This window comes from Syngnathus leptorhynchus, chromosome 9 (assembly GCF_054491065.1).
Source record: "Syngnathus leptorhynchus isolate UIUO chromosome 9, UIUO_Slep, whole genome shotgun sequence".
Classification (NCBI taxonomy): domain Eukaryota; kingdom Metazoa; phylum Chordata; class Actinopteri; order Syngnathiformes; family Syngnathidae; genus Syngnathus; species Syngnathus leptorhynchus.
In genome coordinates this window covers 3,618,532-3,631,076 of record NC_141203.1, presented here as the reverse complement: position 1 = coordinate 3,631,076, position 12,545 = coordinate 3,618,532, and positions in this window count along the sequence as shown.

The window sequence follows — 12,545 nt, the reverse complement described above, 5'->3', positions numbered from 1 at the left end:
AGGCCAGATAATTTACTTATGGGTATTGTTGAATATTTCTGGATTTATTTTCCTCTCTGTAGAGAACATGTAAGTTATGCTTATCAGTGTCTTTTATTAATTCTTTTTTTTTTTGGGGGGGGGGGTAATATTTTGTGTGAAAGTCCTGAACTTGTTCAAGGTACCACTGCATTATCTTTGTGGATACTGTGTTTTCAGTGTGCAATCTCTCACTGGATTCTTCATGTAAGAATGAAGTTGCCTTAGAGGCCCAAGCACCAATTTTAGCAACATTCTCTCTGAACACTCAATTCATTGTTGAAATCCGAATTTATGCTGCCTGTAGTCCGAGGCAAACAGAGCATGAGCGTGATATTGTCTGTGAGTAACTTGTTTTATGGGTCCTGAGAGTATCATATGCAACTGTCTGTGCAGCTAAACAGAATATTCCATGAAAGCGTTCTTTCTTTCTCAGGCCTGCTTGAGGGAGCGCGTGTGCGTGTCTGGCTGCCAGGGAGAACAACAGCAGTCTTTTCTGATAGCCCGGACCACACACAACTCCAGAGACCCGTGTCTTCTGTCATCAACGTGCAGACGGTAACAATGTCTATCCAAATTTAGACCTCCATGTTGCTTCATGGACCTGAATCCAACTTTCAGTGTTGACAGGAGCAAAGTATAAATCTTTCGTGTGGAATAATTTTGATATAACTATATTTGAATGCAATATGTGTACAGTAGATTCTTGTGAAGCAGCTTGTCTCATCATTTTTCCAAGCAGTGTGAATAGTTAGGTTAGTCTAATCTATGCTAACCTTCACTACAAAACTTGTCTAAGCACTAAAATTTTGGTACATGGCCCAAGAACATGTTGGCATGTTCACTTACTACCCTATTTACAGTTTTTAGTCGATTGTTTCATAATTAAAGCATAAGAGTGTTCCGTCACACAACTATGCACAGTAAAAATGTCATTATTAGTGCATTAGCATAGGTTTGTGATATACCTTGGTATATTCCAACGACAAATTTGGGTTTTATTACCACTGTAGGAACACATGTTTATTATAAAACGAGGATATGCTCTAATGGCATAAAAAAAGAAGACAAACTTATTATTGCTGATACGTCGGTGTCTTTGAAAGCAAGTGACTGCTTTTGGGCAGTTAGCTAAGACAATTTAGAGATAACACTCATAGCGTCTTTTTTTTTTCTTCATACATTTATTGTATGAATTTGGGCTTTGAGTTTAAGTCTCATGTTGAGCTGAAAGAGATAATGATGTGCATGATAGCCTTTCATACACGCACGCAGCCGAGGCCTTTGAGTCATCAGCTGGGATTCCCTTCCTCTCACTTCCAAATATGGGTGGGATTGTGTGAGAGCGGCAGGCCGAACCGTGGAAGGCAGAGTGGAACCCCCGAGTGATGTCAGAGCATTGGAACAGCATGTCTCGCCGCTGACTGGAAATGCAGCGGCAAGGAATGTCCGGAATGCAAAAATCCGTGTGATGCCATCTGCTCGCTTGTAAGATGTTGCGCTTCATACTTTGCACACTCCCACGTTTTGTTTTTTTCGACAATCATCTCTCATGGGTGATGCTTCTTCCCGTAAATTCCAAATCCCCCCACCCCTTATGCACCAACCCGAAAGTGGTGACTCCTAATTCCCAGCATCAGTTGCTCTGTGGGAGGCCTCTGTCTGAATTCTATTTCCGTGACTGCAATGTCTGATGCCAGGATTTGAGGACCCTTTCTTGTGTGCTTTATCTGAACCGTAGTATTTGAAAAACACTCATTCCATGTCAATAGGACTCTTTGGTAAGAATCAGAAAACTTTTTAAAGTGCCCGAAATATTCAAGTTAATTTCTCATCGCCAAGTTATGTTTTTGGTCTGTTCACATATAACTTCATGTTATACAGTAAGTGACCTGTATCCGATAACTACTTGTGTATTTTCTGAACACCTGAAACAACATCCAAAATCCACTTAAACAATAACAGTAACATGAACAGAGTGCTGCATATCCCTCTTTACTGTAGTTTGTATTATTTAAAAGCTTTCTGATTCCAATCTCGGTGTATCTGATTTCATTTGCTTTTCTACTGATAAACGGACCCATACCCAAGCAAAGTCACAATACCTGAGTTAATTCTGCCTCAAATAGAATGAACCTTCTTTTATTTGCGTTATCTGAAATTGTAAATATAATAATCAAAACTGAAGATTATACATACCGTATTTTCCGGACTATAAATCACAGTTCTTTTCATAGTTTGGCCGGGGGTGTGACTGTGTGAAATTATTATTACACATTATTGTATCATTCCACATTAAATCACAAGAGAGCGTTCTAGGCCTGTGTTGATAAATGAGTCTGACGTAAGCGACATAGAAGAGGAAGCGGCGCATCTTTTACCGCCGGTGTTAGTGACACAGAGGATGAAGATTTTGTTGGATTTGATGATTTGGAGCGACACGGATGGTTTGGTAAACTTGTTAACATGTCCTATATGTCACGTGCCTGCAGCATCTGCCGCTCGGTCGCGCCCCTCCAAACAGCATGTTCTGTCACCTGCCCCTGGCTTGTTGAGCGGACTATTTCAGTGTAGCCAGCGCAACTCCAGATTGTCAGTCCGTCCCGTGGTGCTATTCGTAAACTCACTGCGTTTGTCCCGTCTGACTCCCGTTGCCGACCTGTTTTGCCTTTTTACCCGTTTTGTCTTTCCAGTTGCCCGCCCTGGCCATTCGCCTGATCTCGACCACGTCCTGCTTGACGCCCGCCCTGACTCCACGCTCGGCCTCGACTACGATCTCCATCACCACACGTCCTCGCTACGTGCTTTGCCCGCCGCGTTCTCCATCGGCACAGCTCCTTTGCTCAGTGGCGCTCCATGCCAAGCCCCCCTTGTCGCCCCCGCTTTCCAGAATCATCTGCCGCGCTGTGGCACAAGCTTCACCCAGCTGCGAGCCTACGCCTCCACTTCTCCTTTCCTCTTGTTCAGTAAAATCTGTGTCTCCCTGCATTTGGCTATTCTGCCCGGTCCCTTAAAATTTATGCTACAGTTATCTGAATAACTCTTAATATGTTATGTTAACATACCAGACACAATCTCAGTTCGTTGTTTGTGTCAAGTAACGTTAGCATACCGCACAATTATTCAGCCTGTTGTAGCCGCCATTCTATTTTTATTTCAAATTGCCTTTCAAGATGACATGTATGTTCTTAGTGTTGTATTTTATCAAATAAATTTCCCCCAAAAATGTGACTTATACTCCAGTGCGACTTATATACCTATTTTCCTTCTTTATTATGCATTTTATGGCTGGTGCAACTTGTACTCTGAAGCAATTTATAGTCCGGAAAATACGGTAGTTGCAATTGCATCCATGTTTTCATGTAGAAGTAACAACACTGTGGTGCTGTCATCATTGGGAAAATCTGCAACTTTATACCCAATTATTGTCTTTGGATATACAGGATAACTAGCGGTATGGTGGACCACTGGTTAGCACGTCCGCCTCACAATTCAGAGGATACAGGTTGGAGTCCACCTCTGGTCCTCCCTGTGTGGAGTTTGCATGTTCTCCCCATGCCTGTGCGGGTTTTCTTCGGGCACTCAGGTTTCTTCCCACTTCCTCAAAAAACATGCATGGTAGGCTGATGAAGCACTCTAAATTGCCCATAGGTGTGAGTGCAAGTGCGGCTGGTTGTTCGTCTTTGTGTGCCCTGCGATTGGCTGGTATCCAATTCAGGGTGTCCCCATCTACTGCCCGATGACAGCTGGGATAGGCTCCAGCACACCCACAACCCCCATGGGGACAACCGGTACAGAAAGGAGAAAAAAATAAATATACCTGATAATCGGGGATGTCAAACTCGTTTTTTGTCGCGGGCCACATCTTAGTTATGGTTTCCCTCATGAGGCCATAAATGACAATCTTATATTTTTGCATACATAAAACTGAATGTGGCATAAAAAAAAAGCCTAACTATTTTTTTATTTATTTTAAAATTGTGGCTTTAATTTTTTTTTTGTCATACCTCACTGGATGACAATTTACAATTTTGGTATTTTAACAAGAAACATTGAGTTGACACACGAGTTGCCTTTGCGGGCCACATGAAATGATGTGGTGGGCTGGATCCGGCCCCCGGGCCTTGAGTTTGACACCTGTAGGTTACATTATTGACAAGAAAGAAGTAATGCTTTGCCTCTGTTGCAGTATCCCATTGAATATGAGGCCATGAGTGACCTCATTCCGACCACCTCTGATCAACCGGTAGAAAGAGTTTGCAGAGAACGATCGCAGTAGAGTATGGCCAATGATTCAAAGACTACTAGAAACATTCATAATTATTTTAAACTGATATCATTAGATACAAACTTATTGTAAATTTAGACGCCATCCTGTCTTGTCCAAATTTTTTTATCGGATCATCATTTCCCACCGAGTAGACGTTCCCTCCAATACAAGCCTAATTATTGTTTACGAGGATCAATCTTCTTCACTGCCTCCCGTTCTCACTGTAGGCTAGCACTGATGCGGTAATTATATCTGCCGAATGTCGGCTGGCCGCAGACGGCTTTGCGAGTCTTTCTGCCCAAGGAAAAATTAGAGACTGCTCTGCACATGTCCAGGGCTGTAATAAGAATAAGCACTTTTGGTGTATGAAATGTGTTTATATGTTTGTTTAAAAGACCTCAGAATTCCAGTTCATTATATCTGCCTCTGATCGTTAAGATTCCGTCAAGGCAGGAAATTTTCATCACAACATGTTCAGCAGTTAGGAAAGTATGCAACTTCACGCTCTTACACCAAATGGAGTTCTTAGTTTTAGCATCTTGGCCTTTTGATTTGGTTCAATTTGGTTATTGAACTGTGAATTAACATGTCGAGCTGTTTTTCTGACGGTTTTAATCGCTGCTGGAAAAAGTCCAGAGCTTTTTGGCATCTGCATTTGACCAGTTTAGGGTGAGGAGCTCACTTTTCCTGGGGAAGACTCAGAGTAGAGTTGCTATTCCACCACTTCGTTCTTTTAGAAGAGTGGCATTCACCAAACCCCTCGTTAGTGAAAAATAAAATTCCTATTTTCAAATTCAAGACTGGTGCACAAAATGAGCCATGCATGAATATCATCTTGTTCGAAGAACAAAACTACCACATTGCATGAACTCACAACAAATTACATAGTACCCTCAAATCAGTGTGACTTCTGCTGTTGCCTTTGCGAGACCAGTTCAAATATGCGTCATCACGAATTTACACGATAAATCGGATGTGTTCGGACTTTCGCAGTGGAGGCTCTGCCGAACCCCTGAGACCGACTCACGGAACCCCCTGGGTTCGATTGAACCCAGGTTGAAAACCACTGCTTAGACTATGTCGACTCCACAGTTTGAATCTAAGGCAGTTGATCAGAACTGGAGGCCTATTGGATTCAACGTAAGACAAGACATCTTCAAATTTTAAGGAGTCTGGCAAAATAATGATGATAAAATAATGATCAGATTTTTGTTATCACTAAAAATTTTTGAAATGTATTGTCTTAGTATGTTTAATGGTCTAATGCTATCAAACAAAATCATGCCATCAATACAAAGGGGTTCTATAGCCTCTTTCTTTTGAGAGAGAGAGAGAGAGAGAGAGAGAGAGAGAGAGAGAGAGAGAGAGAGAGAGAGAGAGAGAGAGAGAGAGAGAGAGAGAGAGAGAGAGAGAGAGAGAGAGAGAGAGAGAGAGAGAGAGAGAGAGAGAGAGAGAAATAAATTCATTCATTAAAATGATCATCCAGATGGGAATGCAGAGAGCAATAGGTGCAAAGTCATTAGGCTCATTCCTTGTAAATCTGCAAGCTGGGGCACATACAAAAGAACAGTCCATTAAAAAATGTGCACACGTCACTGTATGTGCCTTGTTACTCGTGCCGTTATTTTACCTCCTCGTGAATACTTGTGATTTTTCCACTTTGGAGACAACCGCAGTATACTTCACTTTTTAGAGAGCCATTTAAGTTCCAATCCCAAATCTCTGTCTTCACGTCTTTTGTAAATGATGCCAAGGGGATAAAGTGAAGTATCTTTTTCGCTGGAATCATTTTTGCATCTTCTGAGGTCCTCTCGGGTTCTTCTGTTTGAAGAGAAAAACAGACTGCGGATGAGAGTGACAGGCAGAAATGCAAAATGATACAGTATGTCCAAGGAAAAGGCATAGCAGCAATGACATATACCAGATGTATTGGCTTTAACTTACCTCACAAGATGGATGGGATGCAGCAGCTTCATAAAATAACCCCTTGAATAAGTCTTTTAGTGAAATTGTTCTTGTGATGGATCTACGCTTTTTATGTCAGAGCTGCCATTTTTTCCACTGAACTTAAAAAGGAAATCCGATCTGTAGGTATTAGCCAGCTCTTCGGACCCGACGTGTGTAGTCAATAAACCCGTTGGCTTTTAAACGCAATTATCTTGAAGCAATGCGGTAAAGGTTGTACATCAGCAAACATTCACCTCAGTCAATGAGAATAGATATGTAAAAAGCTGGCGTCATCGCGCGTGATAAGAAAGACTAAGCAATCACCAGATGAACAATGGAAGCCACATTTCAAAATCAACCAATGAGGGTACATAAACTGAAATAATGCAACCAGACGGTTTCATATTCAGACTAGTCTGCATTTCGTCCTTGGCTTTTCAAGGCTAAGGACCTTGTCGCAAAGTGTCATATATATTTTGGTATGGGTGGTAAGCTTGCCTGCGAATCTGCTAGTGTGATGTCATCACGATGAGACACTGGTGACGATGAGGTAATGGCAGGAAGGGATTGCAAGTTTATTGCTTTGGCACACGGTCAGTTTGGCTTCTGGGGACTACAACGGGGTACTAATGAGAATAGATGCTCCGCCTTGAGCCATCTCTGTACGTTTATTTGCGTGTATGTGAAAGAGTACTTGTTTGTACAATGATGTAATTCACATTAGCTATACAGGTATATTTAAGGCACTCACAGGTAAAAAAATAAAATAGTCGCATGACACCCCACAGGTTGTACAATTGTAAATATTGTGAAAAATACGACTTTAAATTAAACATTTCCAAGACCTCAGAGTGCCCCATCTCGGGTCTGCCACTATCAAGTGTATTTTATTTATTTTATTTTTGGACTTTTTGTGGCTTTTTTTTTTTGCAGTACTTTTCAAAAGAAGGCGCATCCTTGTGGGATGAAGAATGTGAGAAGACAGCACTTCAAATTTACAATTTCATTCAGTAAAGATACGTTTTTTTTTTACGTTTTACAGTGGTTATATTCTTTTTAACACTTGTATGATGAGTAAAAATGTCATCAAGGGAAGCATGTATTTTTAGTAAGCTGTCTTTTATTCAACTGTCTTTAATTCTACTGTGTTAATAATACGACAAACATTAAGTTACTATGTATTAAAATGTACTCTGTAAAAAAAAGTGCCGTGCCTTGCTTTGCCTTAACTCACTGGCATTACACCATCGTCCTTTGGTGTCCACGAAGCGGTCCTTGAAGTCATAAAACAATTGAAATAGGATTTTCAAAAGATTAACCTAAGAAATACTATCGCCAAATGCCGGTGTTGGAAAGGTCTTAAAAATGTCAGGCATAATGACTTATTTGTGACAAATCAACCAATTTGTAATTGGTTTTGCTCTTTAGTATAATGGAGACCAGAATAGGCGGTTTCATCATTTCATTTTGTTGAATAGGGGTGAGAAGACATTTTTTCAGGTGAGCACCTTATGTAACTATTTGTAATGTGTCCAAATTTTGCAATTGTGCAGGTCATGAATTTTGCAAAATTTGATGTATTGTTTGGATGATTCGTTTTAAAGTAGTTGAATTATTTTTATACTTGTATGACTGTTAAAAATGTTAAAATGTTCATTTTCAAAATGGTGTTTGTGATTTATGTTTGTTCACGTGGCCACAGATGAATTCTGGATTGATGTATTTTACTTTCCTTTGTGAAAATTTGTCACCGCCAAACAAATGAAAGGTGAGTATTTTGCAACAGGAAACGTTAGTTGTTAAAATCCTTTGTGTATTCCACTTCAGCTGGGTAATTATTAAAAACACTGACTAATGTTGAAAAGTAAATTGTCTTTTTTCCTCAGTTTAGAAACTTTTGCCATTTTTGCAAATGTTTACTTTAGGGATAGGGGAAAATATGTTGACTACAAAAATTCGCTGACACCAAAATTTCTGCCTCCAAATTTTAACTAATAATTTCATTTTGTACCATGTTTGACAGCTGTCCATGTTTACCACACAAGCATTTGTTGTGCGGATGCACACACTCAGTCAGTAGTATATGGTTGACATGCACCTAAAAGAAAAAATAATTACCCAGTAAAACAAAGTTTTATGTAATGCCTTCAAAGCATAGCTAGGGTAGGTGGGCATGTGAGCATTTGCGTGTATGTGACTAAGCCAAGTGGCACATGCTAAATGTAACATTAGCGTTTGTTGTTTAACTCATTAACTAATACAATATATTCTACCATTGATATTTACAACGTACTCTGTGGTGTTTGAAGAGGACACTCCATCATGTATTAATTTAGTAAATGATGCTTTGTGTGTGTTTCATGCCTTTTACAAAGTGCAGCTCACGGTATGGTACTTGTTTTTAATATGCTAGCACTGAACAAGGTAAATTTTGTCTATGTGAAGCCCTTTGAGACAGCTTGTGATTTAGGGCTATACAAATAAACTTGACTTGACTTGATTTAAATCCTCATCTTTGAACATCCCATCACTACTTTTCTGGAACAAATTATGACAAATTATGGAATAATCGATAGGCTAATCGATTCGAAAAATATATCTGACAGCCCTAGTTTAAATGAAATCCCATCGAATCAATCACAATTCCCTCTTCACCTGACTTGTCATCACCGGGCTGTTCCATGTGAAATGTTGCTGCTAAGCTATTGAGCAGCTCCTCTTATACAGCTCACGTGACACACATCTTGGATTCTTTACTGCTTTCAATGAAACGTTTGCTTATTTTAGACACTCAGACACCTCCATGCTACCCAGATTGAAATGTAATTCTCTTCAGTTTCCATCAATGTGTTCTGTGTGACACATCTTCTCACATATTAATCCTTCAGTAAAATCGGTTTCCCAACCTTTAATGAGCCAATTAAGGCACTTAGAGAAATATTTCATGGCACAACACCAAACACAAATGTCAAACAAATGATATAGGATATTGAAATAATGATGAGCTCATCTTGATTTACTCACTCACCAATGTACTCACTTAGTGTGAAAAAAAAGCTTGATTAAAAATGTTGCTTTTACGAAGATTTCGATGCTAATTTTGAATTGACATTGACAACATGTATTTGTATATTATTCTGGTTGTAGTTTGCAGTGGTGAACTGCATCATAATGTGACCTGTTGCCAATGTAATGTTCTCCCCTCATGAAGCTAAACAATATTCACCTAAATATTAGAAATGTTAGACCAACTGCCCTTATTTCCATTTAAATTACAAAACATTTTAAATTGACTTGTAATCCAAATTAACCTACTACATTTAGTTACATGTAAATTTGACGACTGTCACTTGGGAAAAGCATTGATTTGTCATGTAATTAAAGATTTTTTTACCTTTTTTTTCAGATTTTTTCTGAGTGTGACTATTTCTCAGTAATGGAAGTAAAAATCTTAGCACCATTTAATTTATTTATATTTATCTATATTTATATTAATTTTAAAAAATGTTTCAAAAAGCTGAAGTTAAAAAAGTACAGCTAGTCCTCATGTAGCATTTAATTTCTCTACAATCAGGAGTGAAGGAAGATGATTTCAGTGCTCAACTCAGCACTGTTATAAAAATAACCCAATTGAAAGATCAATTTAACTGTAAATTAGCATATGGGCAATCATCAAAGCTGATTCTATTATAGTTATATGATGTCTTAGTTGTACTACGTTCATTTTGTCTTCTCTTGTAGATTATTTTACTGGTGTAAGTACACGCCGAAACATGTCAGGTAATTCAACCTAAACAATTTGTCTGTGATAAAAGAACCAGTAAAATAATATATGATGTCTTTGTTTACTGTATATGCAATGTCTGGTTCATTAGTAAATTATATTTGATAGACTTTGTGAACCTGTATCTTTATTACTATGTGATTCTCTGTTGAAAAACTAAATTGCTGTTGATGAATGCAAGTGATCAACTGTTTTGATCATCTTGTAATAAATTGAATTGCTCAGTAAAATAGCAAAGTCACATACAAGCAAATAAAATAATACAACAATCAGAAGCAAAGAAAATGCAAATTTCAGAATTTGGATGTCGCAGTTGTTGCAGCTATTTTATTTGTTTTTTGCTACACTAAAACAAGATGTTTGCATACATGATGATGTTAATATAGTATATTTTTATCAAGTTCGAATACGGAAATTGTGATAATCATTTTGTAAGCCTTTAAACTGCTCATTAAAATAGCAAAGTTACACCTTTTAATACAACCAAATAAAATACATTTTAGAATTTTTAGAATAATTTCAACCATTTTATTCATTTTTTGCTCCTCTAAGAATAGTTGCTTGAATACAAGATGATGATTAACAATTGCTATTTTATTTTTATGTTAGAAATATAGAAAATGCAATTACAAGTGTGTGTGCGTGCGTGTGTGCATGTGTGTGTAAATAATAATTTAAACAACTTGGCATTTCTACTGGAAATATGAATCACCTGTAACACTACGGTAATTGTGCCAACATGATTGGTCATTTTAATTCAACACGTTTTGATCAGCAGCTGAGCTGTTGTCAATTAGCGATTGCATATTGAAGCAAATGTGTGACCTCACCAGCCAGGCTCATTCACATGTGCCAAAGTCACCCTGAAGAAATGACATCATGGACAATGATGTCATCCCACCATTCCAGACCCTCTCCCATTCCCGTTTAAATGCTTTTAGGCTTGGCTGCGCGCGCTCACACACACACACACACACACACACACACACACACACACACACACACACACACACACACACACACACACACACACACTCAAGAAGCCTGCGTCGTGATATAAACATACAACAGATGCGATAAGGATGTCATTTGGCCTCAGAACAAATAAAGCGAGCAACTCCACATCCCCCCCCATCTAGAACTAAATATGTCCAATAATATGCTTGTAAACATTCTGACAGAAGCCAGGACACAGCCTCTCATATTAGACCATGCCAGGAAAACATGCAACGTTCAATTAGAATTTAAACATTATATTAAACCTGTTTAAAAGTAGCTCACTCTGTTAGTTTGGTGTATACTATGCAAGCTTTCCTAAATGACCTTTTCACTGAGTGCAACACCGTATGTGTTGAGGATGGCTTCATGCCCATTTAAAAAAAAAAATACTCCAATAAAAATACTTTAACATCTGGATGTATACTGCAGCTATTGTCAGAGCTGAACTAGGGGTAACAATGTTTAATTGAATTATTTTATTAAAAATGCCGTTACCTTATCGTGGTTGAGGGGTCCCAACGATCCAAGGAGCTAGGTTGTCTGCCCCTGGCACCAAACACGTACAAAGTGAGGGGCCAGACAAAGTACTGCTGATGTAATATTGGATCACGTTTTCCAATCACTGCCCCCCCCCCCCCCCCCCACTCTGGAGCCAGGCAAGTTAATACCAATACATGTCTTTAGTGGACCAGATAACCTTTGTACTGACATAAATACTCAATTTCAACAAGTTTATTGAATACCCTAACAATCCTCGATTAATGGCTATCGCGTAAAGACTCGGGAATTACGGCATTAGCAAACATTTATCTAAAATTTTGTTTTGTTTTTTAAGGGGCAAGGGATGTCGGCTCAAGCAGAAGTATACTCTGGTGGCTGCCCATCCGCCTGAAGTAGTTCTGCCAATTGAAGATAAGAGAAATTTAACTTACTGTTTGATATCCATTTAGGGCCCCAACAATCTGGAGGATCTCTGCTTTTGCGGATGACTTTTGATCGTCATCTAAATTTATCGTCGCCCCCACCCCCATGGAGGCGAGAGCATGTGGAAATGACGGGGGTCTTGGCCTACACTCATCGGGCAGATGGGTGAACGCCATGACGAACGCTGTGAACCTCACCATTCAGGAATAGCACAGATATTGACATCCCCCAGCTCAACGCATCACTCGTTTACAGCTACAGTTTAAAACTGGCAATGTACCGTTGGCAAAAAGGAGACTACTATATATGTGCAGCAAAATGCAGAAAATATTTTACTGCACATATAACTGACCCGGTCTTATTTTTTTTAACGACTATCAGCGATGATACAAATCCCAGAATGTATTGCAGGGATTGGTCTTTTTTTACCTAGCTGTCCTCTGAAGTGGCCTTTATTAGTTTAACCTTTCTTTTTTAATTAATTTGAAGGAAAATACATTTTCATCTTTCTGCCCCCCCCCCCCCCCCAAAAAAAAACATGTTTTAAAACTTGAACTCTCAATAAAATACCACTACTGTGGCCTGTAAAAGTGGCTGCTACTT